At 45.9% G+C, this 21,176-nt stretch overlaps 1 long non-coding RNA gene across 2 annotated transcripts in view; it reads right to left on the bottom strand.

Moving 5' to 3' along the window:
- LOC120384686 overlaps positions 1 to 21,176 on the bottom strand; it is a 203,556-nt gene that overhangs the window by 50,972 nt on the left and 131,408 nt on the right. Inside the window, exon 7 of one of the 2 annotated variants that reach the window (XR_005589022.1) lies at positions 7,051 to 7,173. The exons of the other annotated variant lie outside the window; for it this stretch is intronic. This is a non-coding gene — a long non-coding RNA (uncharacterized LOC120384686). The remainder of the gene's footprint in view (positions 1 to 7,050; positions 7,174 to 21,176) is intronic. 2 annotated transcript variants of the gene reach the window in all.

Raw genomic sequence — 21,176 nt, 5'->3', positions numbered from 1 at the left:
GGGGAGCCCCAGACCCTCCACCTGCCCTGAGGGTGGGGACACAGGCCAGGGGCTGCTCTCTGGCGGGGCCTCGGGAGGAAGAGTAGTAGCATGAGGGAGGCCACAGAGGACAGAAGGGCTCCTGCTTCCCGCTTTTGCCGTTTGAAAAGTTGGCCACCCTAGGCTTGGGCTGCGGGTCTATACAATTGCAGCGTAGAGGCTTGGGCTCTGAGACCCTCCCCACCTGCAGGGACTCAGAGTCCAGCAAGTCTGAACACCTTCGCTGCAATTTTATAGCCCTGCGAGTCTGAGTCAGCTGACTCATCAGGAGACGTACTCACTGTGCCTACACTTGAGGTGGCTGGCGGTCCTTACTAAGCCAAGCAAGCAACAGAAGTCAGCCTTACCCAACCATGGTAACAGAAAAAGGAAATGAGGATGATAGCTGGTCTTTGGCTAAAACATATCTGCCAAAAAGGCATCCAGCATCAATTTGAAACTATCCAGAGATGTAGAATCCACCACTTCCCTTGGCAGCCTGTTCTAGTGGTTAATCACCCTCACTGCTTACAATGTGTGCCTAATTTCTAATCTGAATTTTCCTGGCTTCAGCTTCCAGCTATTGGTTCTCGTTCTGACTTTCTACACTAGATTAAAGAGCCCTTTGGTATTTGCTGTGTTCTCCCCAAGGAAGGTACAGTGTAATCAAGCGTATATGTAGTGGGGCCTATATAAAGAAGTAAACATGTCCTTGTTTGATCATAGCACATTAGGACCTACGCACACATGCTTCCCACACTTTAGCTATACACCTCAGGGTGCTGTAGACTAAAGAAGCAGATGGAAGAAGACTTAAAAGGTTTCCTGGCTCTGGGATGCATTTCATACAAGTTCACAAAGAAGAACATTAGGGAAAAACCTTCCCAGAATACAAACGCAGAGTGCTCTTTGGCCGCGGCTGCCAAAAGTAAGAGTCATATATTTACAGTGGTTCCATGATCACAAATTCCCCTCAGAGAAGTGGAGGGCTGGAGCCTTGTTATGTCAATCATCTGGGACATATCTGATATACAGTTGTGTGTATTCCCAAGTATTATGGGAGCCTGTCCAACAGGGACATGCTGCCCATAAGCAGCAGTTCTGAATGTTTTCCATACCACGACTCAACGTTATAATACAAGGTTTTCACATCCTCCTCCCCTTGTTTTTGGGCCCTGGCCCCTCCATCTCATCTGGCCATAAAGAAAAGTAGGATGGTTGGAACCCACACATTGAGAACCCATGGACCATGTCATTGACTAAGGCTGTTTTCCAAACCACAATCCACATGAGACTGCTAACTTTGTGCAAAAGACAGAGCCACAGAGTTATAGCTTCAGCCCTGTGCTATGTTCATGTCACAGGGAATTGGAAGGGTTGGCCATGAGTGTTCCATGTTGCTGTACTCTGTGAAATAATTGATGGTGCTTTTTGGATATTGTCAGTTGGGTGAAATGAGAACACTTCCAAGTTGTCTTGGGCTGAGATCATCTAGCCATCAACAGCAATATATGTTTTGCACTTATATCTATCTGTACTGCACTATGACCTTCCACACCAGTATTTCCAGGTGCTTTAGGATGATTAATTAATAATGTCCTGATCTTCAGAAGTGCTGAGACCCAGAAAGCTCAATAAAGTCAAAAAGAGGGGCAAACTCTTAACACCTTTGAAAATCCAGCCACTTGTCTGCATAACACTCTTCTGAGGAAGATAAGCATTATCCTCTTATTACAGATGGGAAAACTATGGCACAGAGCAGTGAAGTAACTTGACCAGTGTTATACAGTGAAGTTAGGAATGGAACTCAGATCTGATCCCAAGGACCCTCAGCCGCATGACTATCCTTCCTCTCTGCCAGTGAAAGCCGATTAACAGCAAAACGTGCAAATAGAGACGATGTCTGAAGCAGATAGCAGTTTTGGCTTGCTTATGCTATGACTCGATTGCAGCTGGTATAGCTCAGAGGCAAGCTTGATTGAGGGTTGCTTTCTTTATTGCATGATGTAAGCAATTCTAAAATACGGCAGGTCATCTAAAGGTTTGGACAGGCATCTTTTTGTTGTAGAACTTGAAATACAAACGACACACAAAAAACCCCCTAGACCTCATGCTAACCTCTAATACACGTCGCCTTCTCCTTTTGCCGTCTTTTCGTTTTCTATGGCTCATTCAGAGCTGTAATTATCGCTGTTTGGATATACCTCAAACTTTTGCTCAAGCTAAGCCATATATCCATACCAACACACCTAGCAATCTAACTCTGCCTAGCACAGCATTTCAAAGTCAGCCTACAGCTGCACTTATGAAACTTGTATTTATGAAACTTGGTCCTAGCTTATTCCCCAGAGTGACTGCAGGCACTGAGGTCAAACAGGAAGTAGGATGTTCAGTTGTTTTCTGTTTTTAAGATGATTTTCTATATTGGGTTTTGGCCCCAATGCATATCATGGGATCGGTGGATTCTGCTTATGCTCACAAGCCCAGGTGTATTACATTAAGAGACAGAGAGACCACTTCAAAGGATTTGGGGCTACAGTCCATTTATGCTTTAGATCAACAAATCTTTTCATTTTTAATAACAATGTCATCTCACCTATGTAAAATATGTATTAAAATAAAAAACAATAAAGTTTGAGTCTGTCACTGTAGGTTAAGTAAACATTATTTTAATTCACTGCTCATCATATAGTGAGCGCTCAAACTGTTAGCATTGTTCAGCCAACCCATTTTTTATTTAAAAAAATCTACAGCAGGATAATACAATTCATGTTTGGAATACGTAACTAGTCAATGCATTCAAAGCTCCCCTGTTCCAAAGGAACCAAACATATTAAACCACACTTCACTCCTGTGCACTTTATACTGCAGAAAAACGTTGAAAGGCAGCTTAGACACAACATTAAACTGCTGTAAAAGCTTTATCAGTCTGGGGAGAAGGGGCTTCCTAGTTTTAGACATCTGCCAGTATGGTGCCAAGAAATTAAAGCAACAGAAAGCCAAGAGACACTCTTCTGGCCATTTTGTCATCTGGCCTTAGGGAAAAAAATCTGTCATATTTCATCAGTAGAGACACAACTATACCTGGTATGCTCTTACAATTATCCAAGGGCAAAGTAAGAGGCTGCACTTGAAAATTTGGGCCTTTATGTAGCAGGCCCAGAACTGGCACCAGAACCAGGGGAGTCAGAGGCCATGGTCCTCCCACCTTTTTAACAAAATAAACATATGCGCAGAATTCATGCCCCCTGCAGATTTTTTTTCCTCAGCAGAATAATAGATTCTGCCAGGCACTGCAATTACAGCATTTGCCCACAAGAGGCTGCTGTGGTGCCAGAAGAGAAGGCAGTTGGCTCACAGCAGGAGCAGCCAGCCGCAAAGAGGGAGGGATCTCTTTGGCCTTGGTCCTCTCCCCCACCACCGCTTCCCCCCCACACACACACTTCTACAAAGGTTCTGATGCTCTTGGCAGGACCTCAAATTCTCAGTGTTCTGTGGGGATTAAGGACCTGATCCAACTCCAATGCAAGTCAATGGAAAGACTCCCATTAGCCAGATTGGGAGTTGGAGCAGATCCAAAGTGGGGTGTGATGCAGGTTACTGATGCACCAGACATCTTCCCATCACCTGTGCAAATCACTCATCTGTCTATGTTTATGTTGGCTTCAAAAGCATACGAGGAAGTGTTCTCATAGCATAGGTGTCTAATGATGTTCCCGCTGCATGGCCACAGACCTTCACCTATTATTACTTATACCTTAGTTGCCTCTCCTTAGACTTTAAGATAAATGCCATCACACTAGTTGTCCTTCTTAGCTACATATTGTGACAATAGTATGTGGATAGGGTGACAGGAAGGTTGTCTGATTACATACTCTGTGAGAATCACACAGTCTTTCAAGAATCTCCCTGCCTACCCAGAGGAGAAAATTTTCTTCCTAGTTATTACCTACGAAGGATTTGTGAGCTTGTTTCCTGCTGCCAACACCAACCGCAACTTATCCTACAGAATGAATTTACCTCTGGGCAGGACTTGCCATTGCAAAGTTCAACTCTATGAACACACAGTTTAGAGGCAAGGTAAGTGCCAGTGAAAGTCACACATGGGTAAGTGCCCATGCACATGCCCAGGAAATGCAAACACCAGGAGAGTGTAAGAAAGTCTACAAGGAAACAGGCATCCTGCCTCGTCTCACTCACTGCTGCTGGTGCTTTTTCTTGAAACAATCTCAGCTTTTCCCCACCTCAGTATATACGACAACCAACACTCACTGGGCCAGATTCTGATATCGTTTACACCAACAGAGATCAGAATCTGTCCCCAGGACATGTAACTCATACCTGTTTACATCACTTCTGAATTTGGCCCAAAGGAAGGTGTGAAAGGGAAAGACAACAAGGACCACAGCCAGATTTGCATGTTGGCAAATTCCCTCCAACCCTGCAGGAGAGGAAAGCTTTGAAATCAAACAAAAGCCAGCAAACTCCTGCAGAAGGTACTAAAAGCCTCTCTCTCTTCCTTGCCATCACTCACCACGTTGTGTTTTCTATAGAAACAGAGGCTGTCCCTCGAAGGGAAGCATTCGCACGCTCACACAAAGGAATCCAGGATTCGGTTTCATGGTAATTAGGGTTGCAGTCATACATGGGCTCACCAGCTTTTTGCTGCTGTTTGGATAACCCCATGTTCTGGAGAGGCTGTGGCTAGACTGAAGAGCCCTTTTTCAAATGTTCGTTCCCGATGTGATCGTCACCCCTTAACGTTCTCTTTGGGAAGCTAAACAGATCAAGCTCTTTGAGTCTATTACTCTAAAGCAGGTTTTCTAACCCTTTAATCATCCTTGTGGCTCTTCTCTGAACTCTCTCCAATTTATCAACATCCTTCTTGAATTGCAAACACCAGAACTGGACACAGGATTCTGGCAGCGGTTGCACCAGTGCCAAAGACAGAAGTAAAATAACCTCTCTGCTCCTACTCAAGATGGCCCAGTTCATGCATCCCAGGATTGCATTAGCCCTTTTGACCACAGTGTCACACCGGAAACTCATGTTCAGCTGATTATCCACCATGACCCTCCTATTCCCCACTCTGCCACAGACTTGCTGTGATGACCTTGAGCAAATTGTTTCTCTAGGTCCCAGCTACCCCCATCTTTAAAATGGAAATAACTAAGGTCATGTTTAAATTGTGATATTGTGGATTCTGCAATAGTAGGCTTCAACCAGTTTTGACAGCGGAAGCCCTGCCATGTGCAGGGCTAACAGGGGGAGCCCCCGCTGCCTTGGGTCTGAGAACAGGAGCCCCCACTGTCAGCCCCGAGTGGCCGGAAGCAGGAGCCCCCACTCTGAGCCCCGGGCGGCAGACAGCAAAAAATTGCAGAAAAGTAATAATAGACTTTATTACTGCAAATAATAAGGTCTATTATTACTTTTCCGGAATTTTCCATGGCTTGTCCACAACTCAGCCACACTTTTTTGACAATCATCCCGCAATTCAAGTAGAGCCTTAGATGGGGCTTAATTTGTAATGAAAGAGGTGCTGGGGCTTAAACATTCATAACTGATGCAACAAGCCGAGAGGTGCCGGCAAGGCCAGCTCCAGGCACCAGCATTCCAAGCTGGTGCTTGGGACGGCAATCTTCAAGGGGCGGCAGTCCCTGTTGTTTTGCCCCCAGCAGCGCGCCGAATTGCCGCCACGGACAGCGGGGGCAGTCCGTGTGCCCTTAGGGCGGAACGTGCGTTTCCGCAGTGGCGGCAATTCGGCAGCAGCTTCTATATTTAGCTGTCCGCGGCGGCTTCAGCTAAACATAGAAGCTGCCGCCGAATTGCCGCCGCCACGGAAACGTGCCTGCCGCCCTAAGGGCACACGGACTGCCCCCACCGCCAGCGGCGGCAATTCGGCGCGCTGCTTGGGGCGGTGAAAACTATAGAGCTGGTCCTGGGTGATGGGATATGAACTGCCAAGCCCAGAGGTGACAGGGCTCATCCCTGGCACAAATTAAGAACTGGCCTTAGAGAGAAAAGATCTATTGATGAAAAGGGCTACATGTATGCAAATATTATTATTACTAGTCTGCTGCACGCTAATCTTGTCTTAAGGAAATGCTGGTATTACCCTGTGGAGGACTGAGGGTAGAAACGTATTGTCTATTCATAGAGTATTTTTGTCTGTAATCATAATCCTGCATCATTAATACAGTATGTCCAGTACGAGCAATTCCTGAAGCCTGCATACGGCTGGCTCCTTGCCACAGATCCCTTAATCTCCACACAAGGCTTTCCTAGAACTTGGTGATCTCCTAGGACAGCAAAGTGAGCTGGCTTGCCTGACCCTTAGAGGAGCTCATTCATCCAGAAGGGAGGCTGTTCTGATATCAAATTGCAAAGCACGTCAGAGACAAAATAATATTTGCCAGGTCAAGCTTCATTATTGTGATACTAATTAGGGGACGGTTGAAAGCCTCCCAGAGGGCTGGTTGCCATGAAAGGGCTAGGGAGGGGAAGGCACATTGTTACTGTGCAGAAGGAATGCACATCACTAGAGCTGGGAGGATCTTTAGGAGCAAACAATTTATTCCAATCTTACCCGTTTTTTTCTTTTCACAACTTACCCATTAACAAGCTTGGATTTTGACTAATTTATTTACTAGGCATGATTGTCTGTCCAACACCTTTATGCAAAAAAATCTCAGCCACTGAGTTCTTCACACACTGTTCACTTCAGCAACATCACTATTTTCTATTCGTGGTGCACGAGTGGCCGCCTTAGCCACATGCTGTTGTTTCTGTTCTCTGATTAGATGATAAATGTAATAAAACTGCACAAGCGTTTCTTTCATGAATGGCAAATATCCACACTCCCACACCAATATCTTTGCCAGCATGTAAGTATGGAATAAGTTCCCCAAATACCAGCTCACACAAACTCTTGAAAAAATTGTGAACAGAAAAGGGGAAAACACTGGATGAACTGAACAGTTCTTCCAAATTGAAATGAACATCCTCTGAAGTTACGTGCTAAACCTCACATACCTTTCAAGTCAGTTTTTTCTAGGGGCTGGTTGCACAGTCCAACCAGATGATTTACTTTTTCTTTTCATAAGTGCATCATCATTTGCAGTTTGATTCAAATGGCAGCAGAAACCTCCTGAGAACCTAAAAGAAACAGCACACACAACAGGGTTTGGTTTAACGGTCAAGGAGACAGAAGAGAAGTAACATACAGAGAAGGGCATGAACCAAACCCCAAGGATCATCCAAAACTCTGGCATATTTGAAGTCTAGGTATGGATTTTAATTTTGCATCTTGGGCCTATTTCCAGACAGACGTCTCTTGTTATCACTTTTACTATTGATCAGTGAAGATCAAAGGAGTTGGGATGTTTGTCTTGGATAAGTACCCCAAAGTGTGAATATTTCTCCAAACTACCTATGAATCTAATTCTGCAAGGTACTTTCTGTGACGCTCTAGGTGTCCTCAACAACCACGGAGGTCCATTGCAGCCGAAGGTACTCTGGACCTTGCAGGATTGGGTCTTAAAACACTCTGATTTGCAAACTATGGCTGGATAGATCATAATAAATTCCAGTACACTCTGTGGAAGATTTTAGAATTCCCAGTTCTGGGTGAAATGTATAAGTGCAGAATGATACAGAAAAAGGACAATGGAAGTGGCCTCAAAAAGAGAGTTTGACTTGGATTCACTTCCAGAATTGGGGAGAGGTCCAGTTTGGTTCTTGTTCTCAAATCACTTCTTGAATTGCTATTTTTCACTCTTTTGGGGGAATATGTTTTCATTTTGTTTCTCAAAATAAGTGTCCAGACTTTGATTAAAATTTATCTTGAGCCCATCTGTTCAGTCTCAACCACCGTCTCTATCAGAATGTGCAACAATCTCATTTCTTTCCATCTTTCTAGGACTTCTCTCTCTCTCTTTTTGTTCTGCCCAGATGGAAATTTGTGTTGGGCTGTGCTGGGCTATGTCAGCGTAGGATAAAAATAATTATCTTTAAAGGAAATCCAAACACTGCAATCTCCTCTTTCACTCACTACCTAATTAATAATTTCCCAGCCACCCTGGCCTTTGAGGACATCTGTTTGTGTTCACTGCACTCGGGGAAAGTCAAAGCCGCTCTGAAACAGGCATTTGAGAATTATATTCTTTAAAACGTTCTCTCTTCTACTTAAGCATCCGGAACTTAAGGTGTGCAAATGCATGCACAAAAATAGATGCATAATTGTGGATCCACCTGGCATGTGGAGATAATTAATGCACAGTCATTTGTGCATGGAATTATCACAAGTGTGCAGAAGATCTGGAAGGTGGTTCTAATTGGAGTCACACAAAAGCCACTGTGTGAAAGGACTTCCAGTGGTTCCACATAGTCATGTAGTCAAGGGTAAACGCGAGTTTACAAACTTCTCATCTGGGGGATATGGAGTTTATTTTAGGTCAGTTTACCCACTTGTATTTTTATGACCACACCACTAGTTGCATATGCTCAACACTAACCAAAAATAAAAGGTCCACTGTAGATATGGCAGTAAGATGCCAAAGAGTTAAACTGAGATTCCAATAAACTCTGGATGATTACCTGTTCTCTTCATTCCCTCTGGGGCACCTGGCATTGGCCATTGTTGGAGGACAGGATACTGGGTTTGATGGACCTTTGGTCTGACCCACTATGGCTGTTCTTATGTTCTTTGAAGGGGTGAAGGGGGCTGATTTCTGGGCCCTTGCCTTCATTTGTATGCATGAGCTTTGACAGAGACTAACACTTGCATGCTCAGGTGATGGAACTGTCAGGTACAAAGCCCACTTGTCCAAAGGAGGTTTGTGTGTGCAAAATCTGCAGGTGTTAGTTCCCCAAGTGCGATGCACATAAAAAACACTGTGTGCGTGTCAGATGAGGCAGGACCGAGGGCCCCAATGAAACCCAGCCCCTTGCAGAATACAGGGGAGAGGCTGCCAGCAAGCCATTGATTCTACCTGGAAACATCACCGAACAGCACAATACAACTTCTCTGTGCATAGCACCTTCCAAAGCAATTGTACCCACACAAGACATGTTACAGAGCCAGACAATACAGCTGCAGTGCTCAATGTGACTCTCTGTGGTACAGAGAAAGGGAGAGGCACAGAGAGGGGAGAACAGATTGGCTTTCAGATGAGATGTAAAGCAACAGAGAGCGCTGATGAGACAGTGAGATACAGAGGAGCCGTTCCAGATGGCAGGAGCTGCAGAGAGACGGTGTGAATGGAAAGAGGGGACGACAATGTAGTGGCGGGAACAGAGGGAGACAGCCCAGGGCAAGTTTAATAAGGCGTTTATAAATGAAGAGAAGCTGGCGGCTGAAATGAATGGTGACAGGAAGGGAAACTAATTGTTTGAGGATGGAGGGGATAGGGCAGTGCATTGCCGTCACAGAGCCAACTGTCTGCAGTCAGGATACAGAGCCTTAGACCGGATGCTCTTGAGGGCAGGGACTGTAAAAGTACAAGGCCCAGATCCTGATCATAACTTCTGAGTGCTATTGTGATACAAATATGAAATTATAGTAACAAATACGGAGCCAGCTGATCCTAAATCGTGTCTGAGGAGGTGAACTTGCTGTACACTGCGTAGCAGGAGGAGGCCTCAATCCTGACTGTGTGTTACCAAAGGACAAATAATAATTCATCATCCCCTGGTCACCTAGGCTGTGATTTCACACAGGGCTCAGAATCGCCCACTCTTGGGTGATGGACATTTAGATAAGCTATACGCCCTTGGTGAACTTCCTGAGGGCCATCAGAGGTGCTACAGCAAATGCTTTGGGGAGGCAGAGCCACCCAGCTTCCTCTGTCCCAGTACGTAGCGTATACACACATGCCAACGACCGGTGCGATGAATGTGGGAGAGGGCTGATGTCCCGCTAAACCCATGAATGGGTAGCCCCGAGGCTGAACGCTCCAGGGGGGTGTCTATTGGAAAGGTTGTAGTTTAGCCTAGATTGTTCCAAACGTGGCATTCGCTGGCTGCATTCCCTCCATGGGTCCCTCCCGGCCAGGCTGTGGGCAACACACTCAAACACACAAAACCACGGCACAAACCCAACAGGGAAGCTTCTGCCCAGGACTGTGGTCAGCACAAGTCCCCTGCATCTCTCAGAGCCCTACAGCTCATCCACCCCTCTGCAAAGTCCTCAGATTGAACAGCGCAGCTGCCCCCACTTAACTTCCAAACTGGGATTACCTCTCTCGCCACCCTGGCTGGTTATCAGCCCCTAAAATCCCAGGCAGTGGCTTGATTTGATGGGAACTCCTCCTAGTGCTACACAGTGAGGCACCAAAATGGCCTGTACATCCCATCTTGATGAAATGGTTAGGGGGTGCTAGTCTGGGGCTTGGGAAACCTACGTTCAATTAGCTGCTCTACCACAGACCCCATGTGTGACCTTGGGCAGGACACTCAGTCTCTCTGTACCTCAGTTTCCCTATCTGTAAAACAGGGATAATAGCACTTGCTTTCTCTACGGGGATGTTGTGAGGATAAATACATTAAAGGGTGTGAGGTGCTCAGATACTCTGGTGATGGGGACCAGATAAGTAACCTAGAGAGATAACTGGGCACTCTCTGTTGAACATAAAGTGTGATTATTAATAAACTGCTTACTCCCCTTTTATGTCTACACTATTGCAGAGCTGGGACTAACGTCTAGATCTCTCTGATACCCAGGATACCTAAACACAACAGTGCACAGCTTTGGCTTTACTAAATACTTCCTCCCATTTGCCCCAGCTGCTAGAGAAGTGAAAAATCCAGCAGAAACCCAGGCTAACAAGTCACCCAGAACGCTGTCAATTGTATTTGCTCTCTTTCAAGATGGGTTATGTTTAAAAGCCAAGCTGCTTGCTCCACTCTGTTTACGGCAGGCAGATGGAATTACATGTTGTGTCTGGAGTTGCTAGGACTTTTGGACAGCATGCTCAGGGAATACTCAGAGACAAACTTGCATGATGGATGGTGTTTTAATGCAATGTAACTTGGACACTATATAGTTACAAGGCCATTTACTGAGCTATTTTTATTTTTCCACTGATTTCTCAAGCATTGGATACTCACATTAACTAACCACACAACAACCTACCAACATCATGAAGCCTTCATTGCACACCTTCCCCCGGCGCCGTAAAACCATGTCTGAACCCTGGGCTTTCAAATCCAGCTCTTCATAGAAGGCTGGGATCAGAACTCTGGGAGGAAGAGTCCTTGCAAACTAGCCACATCTGTTCAAAGGGGACTCGCTTTAACTGTGCAAAGTACTTTATCTTGGAAATAAGAAATCGCATGGACTCAACCAAAAAAACGTAGACACTGTCCTAATGTGCAATGAATTGCGCAGTTCAGAGAAGCACATTCTAGCATGAGTGGAGTTACTCCAGATTTACATCGGCATTCACTAAAATCAGTATCTGGCCCTCTACGTTCATGGCTTTATCCTGTGCCCACTAAAGCCAATGGTAAAGCTTCAATGGCACTAATTGGCTATGTGCCACTCCCACTGAAATCTGAAGTCAGGTCCATCCAAGGGCAGAACTTGGCTCTCTGAACTTCATATGTTCAAAGCCTGGGGCAAACACTGACTGACTAACCCACGCGACATGACACAGGTAAATATTATCATCCCCACTTTTACAGGTGGGAAAACTGGGGCAGAGATGGAACAAAGATACGACACGAAGGCTACGACTCAGGACCTTCCGCTCCAGAAACGGAGACCTCTAGTAACTGAGCTAAAAGAGAATCTCCAGCACAGCAGCTGGAGTACCAAGAGGTCTCTGAATGTCTCGCAGCCACTGGAGGGAAACATAGAGAGAGCACTTTGATCATATAAAAGCAACACATAAGCACTAAGCCTAGACACAAAATCAACTTGCCCAACCCTTCTTTTGAGGAGGAGGACAGGAAAACTAATGATATTTTGCTCACACCTCAGAAAAGAAAAAAAATCGGCACAGGGAGCTGCAGAGTAGAATTCTTCAAGGTTGTTACAATTAGATACTTGGGCAAGTCTGATTCCATTCACCAGAGGGTGCTAGTTCCAAATACTCACCACCCACTACTTACTAGTCAAGGAGCTGCTAATGTTATGGAAACATTATCTGCTTTACCAGCCTGCCTTGTTGTACTGCATAACGGGAATTTTTATAAATAGAGATCAGGTGGTTTTTTCGGAGCGATTCCCACTAGATACTTATGGCACGCCTGGCGCCACGCTGGTTTGGTTTCTGAAGGGTTTTTTAATGGCTGACAGGCTCGACCACACAATGTTTCCACCATCTGGGAAAACAGCAAGATTTCCAAGAAAAAAAACAGTGGAACTAAACTCCTGCAAATTAGAATCCCAATAATCAGGCACCTAACCTCTTTTCGACTGGAGAATTTTTTCCAGCAGCATTTCCATGGCATAGTCCAAGAACAAAAGCAAATGGACACAGAGATCTATTGCATATGGAACTAAACCAATCAATTCACATGCAGCAAACTTTGAGCAAAGGACTACCTCTGCATGATGGATGGCTAGTGAGAGATGAGACACAGAGAAGCTGTAAATAATAACAGCAGAAAGTTCAAACACACCGTTAATAATGTCATGGAAAAATAACCAACCAGGAAAGCATAGGAAGCAGGACTTGAAATGCACTGATCCTGAGAGTATTTTTTATGAAAATAGATTTGAAAAAATTGATTATTCTTCAGGAAATTGCAGTATTAAAAAAACCAACAACGCAGGAGCTGTATCTAGCGTGCTGGCTCGCGCAAGGATGGGAGAAGGATCTGACACTCCAAGAATTCCATTAGAGAGTTTGCTTTGGCAATCTAGTAGAGAGCAAGAAGGCCTGAGGTTACTAGAGTGACTGACATGGGTACAAAACCCTGAGACAGGAGGCTGTATTTGTTATTATGGGTTGTCCAAACTCTAACGTTAAGCAAATTTGTACTGGTGGTGTTTAAGCAAATCAGGTTTGTTTGTGTCTTCTGAGAAGATCAGTCAGGAGTGGCTTTTCTATCATATATAGTAAAAGTAAAAGGAACATTGATGACTCATGGACAACACTGAAAGCCATTCTAGTCAGAGATGACTGTATGTTTTCATTCATTCCCCGCTTCACAAATCATTAAGTGGACAATGAGTCCTTTGTTTTAATCGGTTCTGACTGCTTTGGGGATGCATTGGTCTAGTGCGGGTGAAAATGTTTCCTTCTAGTGGTTCCTCCTAACACCCATGTATTCACAGCTGAAAAACTTTAGCTCAGTGAGGAACCATGTTCATTTGAGTAGTGGGGGGAGGGGTCCAAAATAAAGAAGGAGGGAAGGAAAAATAACAGAGGGCATATTGTCTGAAGGCAGAATCGATTTTAAACATAAATGTTTCACAAAGATTTACACTAGGAATCAGGTTAGGGATGGTTGGAAAATGGGGGGGGGAGGGGGGGGTTCCGCCATGAAAACTATTGATGAAAATGAAAAAAAAATCCATCAAAATGTTGGCTTTTTAGCACAAAAAATTACTGTTGAAAACCAAAAATGTTGATTCAGAAACGCTTCAGTGATGCCTCACAGATGGCAGACGTTGGGCTCTAGGTGGCCAGACCTGGTTGGAGCAGTGGTCAAGAACAGGTACCAAGGGTCAAAGTCGGATGTAGAGGCAGGACTGGGCTGAGGGCAGGGCTGATACTGGGCTCCGGGAAGAGGCCATGGGTTAGAACCGGGTCAGCGTCCGTAGGACAAGCCAAATCAGGATCAGAGTCAGAGTCCAGACACAGGCCGAAGGTGAAGCCGGGATGGAGTCAGTCCTGGGCCTAGGGGTCAGGGAGGCAGGTGCAGGGTTGGAATAGGGCATAGGAAAGGCTGGAGTGGGCTGGAACAAGCCTTGGGCAAGGCTGGGGCAGGAGCAGGGACAGGCTCGAGGACAGGCTGGAAGCCTGGGGAGTCTGTAACACCACGAGGCAGCAGGAGGTTCCCAGACTAACTTGCAGCTCTGGCAATGAGAGCAAAATACCTGTACCTGGAGGACATGTGACTTGGGCCCTGCCCAGGACAGGCTGCTGGAGGTCTACTGAGTTCCGGGCAATGGGCAGGCAGGAGCCCACCCACATCTAAAGGCTCCTCCCTCACCCTAAGGGGAAGAGCTACTGAACCCAGCCCTCAAGCAATTCCAGGGGACAACAAATGAAAAAACAGGGAAGGGAGTGAGGGTCACAGAGTCCAAATCAGGAAGCCAGAGGGGGACATGAACAGAGAACCCTGGACAGGGCCCATTGCTCCTCGAAGGCGTCCAGGAGCCAGTGGACGCGGCCCAAAGGAACTCTGCCCAGAGACATGACCTAAAGGAGGAACAGAAATAGGCCCCACAGTCACAGAGCAGCCCCCTGTCCATCAGCCTCCTCCTGGCATTATGGACGGCCACCTTGGCAAACACCAGGAGGAGGCTGATGAGGAGTTCTCATGACTTCCTGAGGCCACAGTGGAGGTGTGCGTGGGGTGTCATTGTAGCTGAACGAGCAGCCCTGGTCTGGATGGGAGTTTGCCTCCCACAGGAGTTGAGTTCAGAAGCATCATACCCCCATTCTCCTCTCTAAGCAGACTCCTCGGCCAGACTACATCTCCCCAGCTTGGTAAATGTAATGCAGTCCCCAACCCATTTCTTAATGACTTAACGTGGGCCAGGACTCAGGCAGACCTTGCGTGGCAACACCAGCAGCATAAACTGTGCTCCTCAGAACCAAGCCACAGAACCAAGGAGCTACCTGGGCCCACGTGCATCCAGCATTCAGAATAAAGAATTCCTCTTGGGTTTACGACACCTGAGTCCTGTCTCTTCTCTACGGCGAGGGACATGGCACACGTTTTATTCCAGTGTTGTGGATGGCATAACTGATGCACTGAAGATTAAGTCACTTGCCCAGCATTATGCAGCAATTTATCATCTGCTCTAACCAGCACACATTCCCTCCTTTGAGAGAGAAACTGCTGCCATATGAGCTATGTCATTTGCATCCACCTTCATGAAGTCAAAGAGTGAGTTACCGTACAAGCAAACATCTGTTTGCCATGAACCAGCACACGCCAGTATCTCGGTGGAGAGCACTCCCACTGGCCCGGCTCTACTTAACTTGGGTAACAGAAATGATCCTATGATAAGGAGATGTCCATGTGTCGCCCCTCAAGCAGTTAAGTTCTTCTCTCTCTCTTTTCTTTTTATTAGAGAGACAAGAGGGGAGGTAACGTCTTTTATTGGACCAACTTCTGCTGGTGAGAGAGACAAGCTTTCAAGCTTACACAGAGCTCTTCTTCAGGTCTGGGAAAGGTACTCGGAGTGTCACAGCTAAATACAAGTTGGAACAGATTGTTTTGAATAGGTAGTCAGCACACAAGCTAAGGGGCCATTCAAGATGGAGGCCTCTGCAGTCATAAGACAAAATAAGTGGGTGTTAGTAGATTACAGACTGTTGTAATAAACCATAAATCCAAAGGCTCTGTACAGTCCATGATTTTTAGTGTCTAACAAAGGTATCAATGTAAGCTCCCAGGCTCATCTTTTGAAGGTGTTGTGCAGGTTTCCTTTGAGGGTGAGAACTGATGGGTCAGATATAGAGTAATTGCTGTGAAAAGTGTTCATCCACAAGTGATAACGTGCTTTGGGCTTCTATCATTTATTTTCCTTTGTGAGTTCATTCTAGATTTCCACTTCTCGCTGCATCAGCTCTCCTAACAAACCAAGAACAGGGTGAGCTCGAAACACAACTAGCCATTGTTCAGCTTCATACTCCCCAACAGCGTGCCTTGGTAATTAGTCCAAATCGAATCTCAGGCTCCAGCAATGCTCCTCTTGAAGGAGGATGACCTTTCAGTCTAGGTCAGGGTTAGAGAGGAGTTCATTTCCTCCTCAAGAAATCCTTTGGGCCTGATCTGCTCTCAGTTACTCCAGCTTTACACCACTGGGGAAATTCAGTTGACTTCCCTGGTGTTAATTCTGATTTACACCAGTTTGAGTGAAAGGAGAGTCAGGACCATACTGCACGTGTTTAACAGTGATGGCTCCAAGCCATGAAACCTGATCAGGATCTAAACTTTCACTGGGCTTGCGGGTGGTTCAGATCTAGGATTTTATTGGGCTCAGAGACAATGGGGTGCACCTGTGAAGTCTGCGTTTAGATCTGAACTTCCATAAAGTCCAGAGGTTTCATCCAGGTTCATCTTCAGCATTTAATATTCTACCTATCAAAATACCACTCCTGGGATCAGTATAAGTAGGGCCTAAATTCTGGCATACACTGGTGCAACTGCATTGACTTCAATGGAATCTCCTTGATTACACGGGGAGATCAAAATTGTGCCAGTGCACTAGGTGAATAATGCTGTATGCCTTTTGCCATAATTTCAGTGGACACCATAACAGCTGCATGCTCCATTTCTAGGAAAATCTACTAATGTGCTTCCCATCCATAAGTTATTGTTGCCAGAAGAGCTTTGCCTTCATATCGAGCTCCTATTTTTGTTTTGGGAAGAAATGCACAACTCCTCTCCTCTCCCATCCAAATGGTCTTTTTTTCTCCTCCTCCCTGCTGGCAGCCATTTACAGTGCATCTGTGCATGTTGTGTGAACTGTACGAGTGGTGTGTTTTTATAGCTGGGAACTGGCAGCCAGTGCCTGGTACCTGCTGTGTGCTGGCTGCCTATTAGTTGTAGCTCTTTATGGGTTTAACCAAAACTTTCAGGATTCTAATCCTTTCATGCTCTTGAGAAGGTATTGCTTTCACTGAGGATATCACAGAAGCTATACAATTGAGACATAAATCCACAACTAAATGCATGCTAGCCTCCATTAAAATGAGCCGTGGCCAAATATATCTCAGGACTTATGCAGTGGGGATATCTTTCTGCTGGTAAGAACATGCATCATCAGGCTCAATAGGTAACTAAATGAGACCCAGGGGGAATTTTTCAACAGTGTCTAAGGGCTTGTCTTCACATACAATGCTTCAGCGGCACAGGTGTAGCTTTAGTGAAGACGCTACAATGCTGTGGTTAATCCATCTCCACAAGAGGCAGTAGCCATGGCAATGAGAGCAGCTCTCCTGCCGCCGTAGTGCTGTCTACATCGGGGGCTAGGTCGGGCTAACTACATCGCTCAGGAGTGTGGATTTTTCACACCTCGAGCAACAGCATTATACCGATATAGGTCTGTACTGCTGACCTGGCCTAAGCAATTTTTGAAAATGGGACTTAAGCTTGTCCGTGCCTTTGAATTTAAACAAGGCAGACTCCTAAAGGTGTTTAGATGCCTAAAGGTGCAGCCAGGCACCTACTGGGATCTTCCAAAGTGTTTTGCCTCCTAACTCCTATTGATTTCAATCAGAGTAGGTGCCTAGTGGGGTTTAGGCTTTTAAGTATATCTGAAAGTTCAGCCTTAAGTGCTTAATTCACTTTTGAAAATGGAATCTAAGTGTTTTTTAAAATGTTCCCGGTGACCTTTAAAATGGTCTGACCCTGAGAAGCACTGAGCCCCTTCATTCCTTACACTGACCCCGACAAATAACACTCGGCCACGGTTGGGCAATGAGCGCGCCATAACTGCTGCTCATTGTGTCTGCTGCAATGAGATCACGGCGACCTTGTCTTTACCTCTCTCAGCCCTCCCCTCCCACACACACACCCGCCCCCCATTTGTTGGCACTCTTCATATATTTAGAAAGCAAGTTTTGGGAGCAAGAAGTAAAGAAATAAATATTTTTAAAAATCCCTTTGTCTGGGCATCTTTATTCTAAGCAGCTCTGAAAGGGAGTGAAAGCTACACAGTCTCATGGCATCTACAATACGCCATTTTAAAACAACGACTACAAAATAGACTTGGTTTCTTTCTGTTTTATATGCCCACTACTTCCTGGAAAGGCTCCTTCCAGGTCTCTCTGGTCTGTAGAAAGGTGGCGTTTAGATGTAATCCCCTATTACCATCTTGCCAGAAGACAAGAATCTGACTGTGGGTTGCCACAATGGACTACAGCTCCCAGCCTGCCCTGCTCTCCTACACCTCAGGGAAAGAGAAGCTGTGCAGGTACCACCAAGAGTCACTACTCGAAGAGGAAGAGTAATTGAACATCTAGTTTTGTCTCAATGATCCAGGAGTGCATTCACCCAGGACTTTGGATATGCAGCAGATCTCTGGAAGTTGCTTTGACCATGTGGAAACTGGCACAGGATCAGTCGGGCCATCAGATTTGGGACAAGAATAATAAGCCCCCAAAGCCCTGAACACCCTATGGCAGTCACTGAACCACATAGTCCTTTACCCATTCCCTAGACATGCTGGTTATCAAGGACCTGCCCGTGTGAATTCTTCAGCAGTAGGAAAATATACATAATCTGTTTGTTAGCATAACTGAAGCCACAGTTATGAATGGGCCTGCAGTATTCAGTGGTAGCAGATGTATTTAAAACAAATTAATAATCCCACAGAACTGTTAAATCTAGTTTATCCTTGAAACATCTGTTATCTTTTAATGAAACCTCCTGGCAAATGCACACAGTGATTACCAACGCTAACTCTACTTTTTTCTCTCTCTTTTTTGAACATGGAATTAGTAACGCTAATGACCACATTTCAGAGCTCGGGCCAGCTTTTGACTAATGAACATGCTTCAGGCCAAATTCTCCCTCACAGAAACACTTGGTAGAACCCCAAGGACTTCAAGGAGGGTTGCACTGGAGTAATATTGCCCAGTAAATACATTCCGTTTACAAGCTGCTTGCATGCTCCTCATGAGGAGAATTAGGATGCAAATGCAACCCTAAAGCATGGCTAATGTATATGTGTTTTGCACAGGATTACTAGACAGAATTCTCTGCATCAGTGGCCTCCTGTATCTTCCTGAGCACAGATTGTTGCACAAGCAAGGAAAGATGCATTGTCAATGCACCACCTGCTCCAAAGGGGGTTCACTGCACTGCTACACAGCTAGGGAGATTTGCCTACTTTTCACCTCACTTTGATCTCCAGCCTCCTCTAGTAATCAGTCCCCTCGCCCCTGCCAAGCAGGACGAGACCTCCACGTCGATGCTACTGCTCAGCTGGTGTTGAGTGCCGTGAGGCGTAGCCTCAGAAGGGGCCTGAACATGTGACCCCTGCGAGTTTGGTCTGTGAACCTCAGGCTACAGTACCACTTCTCTGGCAGGAAGCTCAACACATTTACCGAAAAGCAAGGCAAATGCCTCAAAACAGTTCCCACCAATATCTGCTGAAATAAATGGACCTTGACTTCAGGAGGCAGTGCAGGCTACTGGATAGAGCAAGGAGACCTGGGTTCTAGTCCCAGCTCTGCCACTAACTAGCTGTGTTACCTTGGGCAAGTCACTTCACCTCCTTATGCCCACAGGGGGAGGATGAAAATTTTGGGGAGAGGGGTGGGGCCAGCTTTATCCCCACCAGGGGGGTTGAAGCGTGAGACCAATCTGCATTCACACTAGGCAGTAGCAACTTGGCTCCTGTCCCACTAGGCTCGCAGATTACAAAGCGAGCCTGCGCAGAGCCCCTCACGCTCTCCGGCTCCTCCTGTCCCATGGTGTTGGGCCCAGGGGTTGGAGAGCAAGCCCAGGCAGCACTGATTTGGGTCTGGCCTGCAGTGCTGGCCTGGTCCCAGCTCCCCGGTCCGGCCCACTGGCTCTCACCACTAGCAGGAGGCTCAAGGAGCCCACTGCAGTGTCAAGTGGCACACATCAGGACTCTGCCTGCTGAGCTGGGCATAGGTACCAGGGAGGCTGGCTGCTGATGAGCTGGCAGGTAGATAGATTTGGGGAGCTGAGCCCCTGCTAGCCCTAGCCACCTGCCTTTGTGCCTCTGTTTTTCCTCCCACCCTTTATCTGTCTCGACTATTTAGTCTATAAGCTTCTCAGGGCAGGGACTGTCTCTTACTATGTGCACGTGCTTTGCCAAGCACAATATAGCCCAGAACATGTTTGGGCCTCTAGGCACTACTTAAGATTAGGGACTGTCACATGTTTGTACAGCACCCAGCACAATGGGGCCCAAATTGCTTGTGGTCATTAGGTGCTATTGCAATATAAATATTAGTAATAATAAAATACTACTTACAATAACTTTGTATTTGTTGTCCGTGAATGTGTTTCGTGGAGAGAATGTTTATGGAAATAATAAATTGTAAAAGAATATTAGAGAACACAGAAAGAAAAAGTTCAAACTGATCAATGTGCATGTTCACGCTCAAAACCAAACAGATATGGTCCATCCAACCAAGGAACAGAAACAATATCATTTGATGTAACATGCCCAATCAGCACCAACCAATGGCACTCCAATTCTCAATAATCAAAATGAATGGCTCGCAAACTATGAAGAGACTGATAATTATTCACAATTATCCTAACTGCTCACAGGCAATTCACAGCCAGAAAGAGGCTAAATTAATCAAATAAAGTACTTACTGTGGATTAGCTGCTCAGTTTGAATTTGCCCAGGAGGCATGTTAGGGGCTCGCCTCAGTTTTACAGAAAATTAATTAACGCTTAACTGAAAATGGTCACCTGGGCAAATTCAAACAGCGTGTCGGTGGGCCAACTAAAATGCTGTTCGAGTTAGGCCCCTGACTGAACCAGATTTCTTGGGTGAAATAGGGAGAGTTTTCTTCTCCAGTCCCAACATCGCCCAGAACAGGCCCTTGAAAGAAGCAGCTAACCCTTTTTATCTGGCCTACTGGGCTCAGATTGGCCACTGCCTGCTTCTAGCCCTTCTAGCCACTGGAGGACCAATTCTCACTGGTTCTGCCAGAAGATGATCCTGAGAGGCCGCCCTATGCGACCCCTGCAGGTCTGAACTCACTGCTCTTCTCTTTCAAAAGGACACCATTGTATGGCAGGGTGTACCAAAGCAGCAGGGCCTCTGATGGGCAGCAAATGACTGGTACACCCGATCACAAGGCCTCTATCTCCAGTTTCATGGTGGGATGATTCAAAACAACAGGACCTTCACAGAAACTGAAAGCTGGAAAATCCAAAATCGATAAAAGGGAACATTTTTGCACACAGCTACAATCAGCCAGTAGAACTCACCACCACAAGATATCACTGAGGCCAATGGCTTAGCACAGTGGTCTCCA

Source organism: Mauremys reevesii, linkage group 16 (genome assembly GCF_016161935.1).
Source record: "Mauremys reevesii isolate NIE-2019 linkage group 16, ASM1616193v1, whole genome shotgun sequence".
NCBI lineage: Eukaryota > Metazoa > Chordata > Testudines > Geoemydidae > Mauremys > Mauremys reevesii.
Note: the sequence above shows the minus strand (reverse complement) of the source record. Positions and strands in the feature narration are given on the sequence as shown.